Below are 6,215 nucleotides of genomic sequence, written 5' to 3'. Positions count from 1 at the left end.
ATGAAACGTAATACCATCTTTTTGCTTATCAGTACGGCTACCATATTTTAATACAACACACAAAACCATCTTTCCTGCTTAAATAATTAAAAATATTTACCAATGACTATGTTTAACACAAAAAATAGCAATTTAGTAACACGAGCTACGACGCTACGTGAAGCGATTTACCACAATTTGTCGGCGATTCTTTTGGAAACTAACTCAAACATAATATGTAGACCTTTTATCTTACTCTAGCGCGTGTCGCAGAGATTATAAGGGTGCCGAATACTTTCCCACTCGCACTCATGCATCGTTTTTGTTCAGGCCTTGATAATATTACTAATTGCACTTTTGGAGGAGTCCACACTGCTCTAAAGGGATCTTATAGAATATACTATATCACAATATTTGTGAAGGTGACATTCTTTATGAACATAAAACACAATTTTAAAACATATCTGCTCGATTAATGGAACCGCTGGAAGCTGTGTCCCATTGTATTCTTACCAAGCCGCAAAGGTCAATAATACTAGCATAATTTGTAAAAAGCTTCAGTCACATTACGGCTAGTTATGCCGTAATAGGATATAATACTGGTGACTAAATTGGTAAAGCGCATCGGCCAGAATTCAATGTATACAGGCTCGAATTATGTCAGGTGTCTTATTTTTTTAAGTACCAATGTTTCTGAGGTGTTTTCAAACAGTGCAAGTAGGTAGGTATATTGTTCTTGTCGGTTTATAGGAAGCCAGCGGCAAACAAATTTTGAAAATAGCTGATATACCTACTGGATTATTTGTTAGGTTAGGTTTTCATTTTTGTATTCATGAATTTTGCCAAAATCAGCAATAAAAATTGGCGCGGTTCCCGCCTGGCTTCCTGTAAACTGACTTGCACCGGTATGTAAATCAATGCCCCGCAACCTTTTCTCACCCACGACACACCACAGGTCTTCACAGAAGACAGTGACACACCGCATGTAAAACAATTTATACACCAAAACATGGACCCCACATCCTGAAGGGGGACCCCAGACTAGGATATTTGCCCCCCCTACCTATCGCTAAGGTTAAAGACAGTGTGATACTCTAAAATAGAGTTTTTAAAATGGTGTTTGAGGTATAATTAATGGTATTGAATGTTTGTATTTATTAATACATCCACTTGAATTATGGTTAGTTGTCTGGTTAAGAATATTTGTTTGTCGAATATTGACACAATAATAATAAATAATTATTGTAACCTACAATCGAATGTTTTAAATTATTAATACCAGCGTAGTAAAATAGCGCTGCAGTCAATTATTTTTAATATGTGAGTAAATTTGTAATTTATGTTTATCTTACTTATCTGGTTGACCTGCCACGCAGTCCCACCCCTGAGCCTGGTCCCCCAGGCTAGAGGCCTATCAGTCCCCCACCCTGTGGGGGCCATGCACCAAAATAACATTAGTTTATGTTTTTTTAGTTGATACATAATTAAATATACATAACAGACGAGGAAGAACTAAATATACATTTGCATGTATTTGTATTAATAACAAATTAATGTGATACCTGAGCTTCTTTCAATGAAGGTAAAAGTTTTATATATTTTTTGACTTGATATTTGAAAAAGCAACCCGAAGTTCTTGGTTATACTACATTCTCGAAATTTTTAATTATAACTTGAGTTGAAAAACTTTTGCACACATATATCGTAGATATGGTAGCTGAACTGCAATAGCCTTGTCGGAAATCCAAGAATATTCTTTTTTAACCGAAATCCAGAAAATAGCCAATGGAACATCTGCAAAATTCAGTTTTTAGAGTCCCATCGTTTCTCAATTCAACTAATTCCTCTCAAATTTATAGAGAAAGCGCTTCCATAGAATTTTCAGCATTGGTTGCGAAAGGGTTTCGAATCCAGTCGTATTGATTGTATGAATGTAATGATGAAATTTCTTTTGCTGCAAAGTTAATTGTTTTTGAGACGGATCCAAAATTAATTGCTTGTTTTTAATGGTGGTCTGGTAGGTCCTTTGATACATTTGTAGAGATCCTTGTCTTAACTCCTTCTAGTTTATCAGAGCATGTCAATATATTATTTTCATTCTGACTTTGCATTGTTTTATTAAGTTCATGCAGGTGCTAAAATATATTAAGTACCGAACATATATTTTTATATGTACGCAAATTTGGTTATTAAGTAATTATCGTATAATATACAAAATTATTTGTTTTTTTGCAAGCAATGCACCGCGACACACCTACCAACGTCTAGCGGCGCACCGGTGTGCTATAGAGCTATAAGCCTCATGACAGTGTTAAACAGAGTATGATTCTCTCAGTTCAGATGGTATCCTAGTTATTTTCGTGGAGCGTATGTGACATAGGTGCTGGTGCATTATGGCTCATCCCAGTGTTGCCAACTAACATTTTCAAAGTTCAGTAGATTTTTTGATTTTTTCTTCAAAATACCATTGATTGACAAAAATGTATGAAATTCAACGATTGTGTTTGGTGAAAGCGTGCATATTGACATAATCTCACAAGTGTCTTTTAAAAAATCATGTAAAAAGTGACTTTTGTTCATCACAAATATCATAATTTCTTCTTTTCCTGACAAAAATTTCAGTAGATCTAATGAAATTCCAGTAGACATGGCAACACTGGCTCATCCATCAATATTGACCACGGCACTGGGTGTGTAGAAAATGATGGGTATTAGGAAATGAAAAAAATATCGACGTTATCGTGACATTGTTACCATAGAATACTTCAATGTAGTTACTAGGTGCTGGGAAAATTCTAGGGAGAACAATAATTATCCACTATAATTGCTTAAGCAGGGATGTGGTAAATAGGCGGATAAACGTGTATTAAATAGTATTTCCAGTACCCTAAACATGAAAGGCGCATTATCTATGCTCATGTGACACAGTGTTGCCATATTTTAAAAGTGGAATTATAGTACAGAGCCTCCAAAATTATAGTATTTGGAGATAAAATATAGTACGCGTTGTCATCTGTTGAAAATGAAAATTTTCCCAATTTATTAGGAAAAATATTTCGCCGCGGGCCGCAGGTTCCCAAATTTTCATGGCCGGCTCGTTTTTTTTAGGAAAAATATTTCGTCGCGGGCCGCAGGTTCCCGATTTTTCGTGGTCGGCTTGTTTTTTTTTGGGAAAAATATTTCGCCGCGGGCCGCAGATTTCCAAATTTTCGAAGACCACTCGATTGCGAAATGGCAAATGCAGAATTATAGTACTTTTATATAAAATATACTACGATTTTCAAAATTATAGTATTTTGGGCGTACTATACCTATTTTATATCGTACATAGTACGCGGACCAAAATTATAGTACGGTTGGCAACACTGATGTGACAGCAGATTTTGACGTATGATAGGCAACGACAACAAACTTAGTATACAATGTAATTATGTCATAATATAATCATAGACAATATATGACAAAATACAAATATTATTAATTATACATGATTCATACGCTGTCATTCGAAAAGGTGGATAATATCTACTTATAATTTTGTTTATTGGTTGTCTTATTATTAAACGTACTTAAAATTGGGATTTTTAAAGTAACTAGCGTTGGATATAAAGCTTGCTCGTCATAAATTAATGCATAACGAAACATTTATGAACGCACGAGGTCTAAAGATACAGTGAAAGCCATCAATAATTTGTAAGATAAATAACAATAAATAGTATAATATTATTATATTGTGACATTGGAGTGGTGAAAACAGTTTTTGGTGACAGCTATGACTGTTGCGAATGGCTTTGCAAAATATTTATTTTGACGACGCACCAATAAAAATATATACAGGTGCTTTCCAAATTGAAGCACGAAGATGTTGATTATCATTAATTAGTATAAATGGAAAACAGGTAGATAGGAGCCGTATTGGCTGTTTTGCGAAACTCTTTTGACCAGACCATCCATGCGGATGCGATTGTTTTTGTTCGGGATATTTCGACGGGGTACTTAGTGAAAATGGAAAAATGCGAATTTTTCGCGTAATTTACATGGAAAAACAATAAAAAATATATGAAAAATCATATAATTAAATTATTCAAAGGTATGCATTTAAAAAATGTGGAAAAAAAATGTTTGGTGTTAAAACTTGACGGCCACTCAAAATTAATTTTCTAGATTAATATAAAAGATAAAAATTTGAAAAATCGTGTTAAAATTTTTAATAATTATACATAATCGTATGCACTTAACAATTTTTTTTAAAGTAAATTTAATTGTTCAAGTATCAAGTCACTGAATTTAGAGAACTAATATCTCTCACGATATAATCTCGAAAACAAAAAAAGCACGTGCACAAACGTAAGCTAATAATAGGAAAATTGATGACCTAATAAAAAATTAAAAAAGTTTGTTGGATGGTTCTACTTAACGTTCATCAAATATATCATATCGAATAACTCACGCACTATATCAGAAAAAAATAAAAAAAAAGTATGCAGGATTGCGCATTAGCTATGCGACAAGAGATTTTACTAAAAGAAATATTTTTAAACCCACGCAGTCAGGTTTTGCATACAAACTTAAAAATTAAATAGCGCGCTGAATACAGATGAAAAGACAAAAAAGAATCATTATGCACTAACGTTCACTACCAACGCACTAGTGTTAACAATTTAAATTTTGAAAAAAATCCAAGTTTAGTGACACAAGTATCCAGCATTTAGCTGGGTCACCCAAATTGAAATGCAAATACCCCCTTAAGGCCTATGGGTTCATTCGTAAGAATCAAATTTGACGTAAGCGCCACAACAAAATAGCAATACGCGGAGCGCGCATAAAAAAACAAAAATCGCTTCGCTCGGCGTCTCTGGGAGTAGATACGAAATCAGAGGTTTTAAAAGTGTTGAATTAATAATATTTTTTTTCCTAACAAATTTTATAAACATTTTTGTGGTAGGTAGAATAAATTATAAGAATAAAATAGTAGACCTCCAAATAAGAACCTCATATTATTGATATGCTGAATTTGTGAAGTGACACCTTTTCTTGAACCTATCATATTGTGGGTTCAAATTCAGTCCAAATATTTTTCAAAAAAAAATCTTATACTTATGTATGTTTCTGAGGTGTTTCAAATTGGTATATTATTTATATATATCGGTGTGTATGAATACAAAAGTTATTCATTTATTCATGAGCTCAAATTACAAATTATAAGTTTAAAACATTCACAAGATGCATAAAAGATTTCTGTTATTATTGCGTTTGTATTGAATTATAAAAACATGACTCATAAAAGAAAGCAATTCAATGAATATTTGTCGAGGTACAATTTTTTTTAAATTTATTACGCAACAATCAAGATTTAAGAAACCATTATTATAATAACGTGTATTTGACGGCAGTACGTTTTGGTCGCCGCGGAGGATTTCGGAACATTAGTGTGTATAGAAAATTAATAATTGGTTCTTTAATTAGTGTACAGGCTTAACGGTATGTAATGTATTAGAATAACTATTATAAATTATTATTTTTTTTTCTTTCTTTTCTATTGATAGCATCTAATATAATTATGATATTGAGGGTTTCTTATATCCATCGACCGTGTTAGTCTAGGATCAATGAGTTCAGGCAATATACAATTCATATAAATCTTGTCAGTTGTGATGTAAAGAGTAATATTGTTTTTATTATTCAATGAACTAGGTTCTTACCTCAATATATTTTTTACTTGTGTTAAATAATTACTAATAAATGCCTAAGGTAATTCCATTCAATTCAACTCGGCATTAAATATATTAAACTCTAATGGATTTAAGTTTTGTACTATTTCATTTGAGTCGTTTTATGCGATCCTGGTTTCGCCTTTCGACATCGTCAGGCACTATGCGCACTCATCAAATACACACTAACAACGAAAGCAGCTAATTCTCACTTAACAATAAATTAATACAATAAAGTAAGGTAAAAACTTTATCACCTACCTATTAAGTCAAAGATCACAATGAAAAATTTAACAAACAATTAATTATGAATAGTTGAATTGTGGCAGTATGAAAAAAAAAGTTTTTACCACAAACCATCCGAAAAATACATATATCATAAAACATATACGTGATTTTGTGTCCCAAAAGACTTTTTTTATTATTATTTTAACGATTAATAAAATTATGACACATGTTTCAGTGGCCCTTACGATGACAGCATTCGAAAACGTATTTTACTTTAAAGTTTCTACCAATTTACTA

This window comes from Rhyacophila brunnea, unplaced genomic scaffold (genome assembly GCF_057557595.1).
Source record: "Rhyacophila brunnea isolate RB1 unplaced genomic scaffold, BYU_Rbru_1.0 scaffold_7, whole genome shotgun sequence".
NCBI lineage: Eukaryota > Metazoa > Arthropoda > Insecta > Trichoptera > Rhyacophilidae > Rhyacophila > Rhyacophila brunnea.
Note: the sequence above shows the minus strand (reverse complement) of the source record.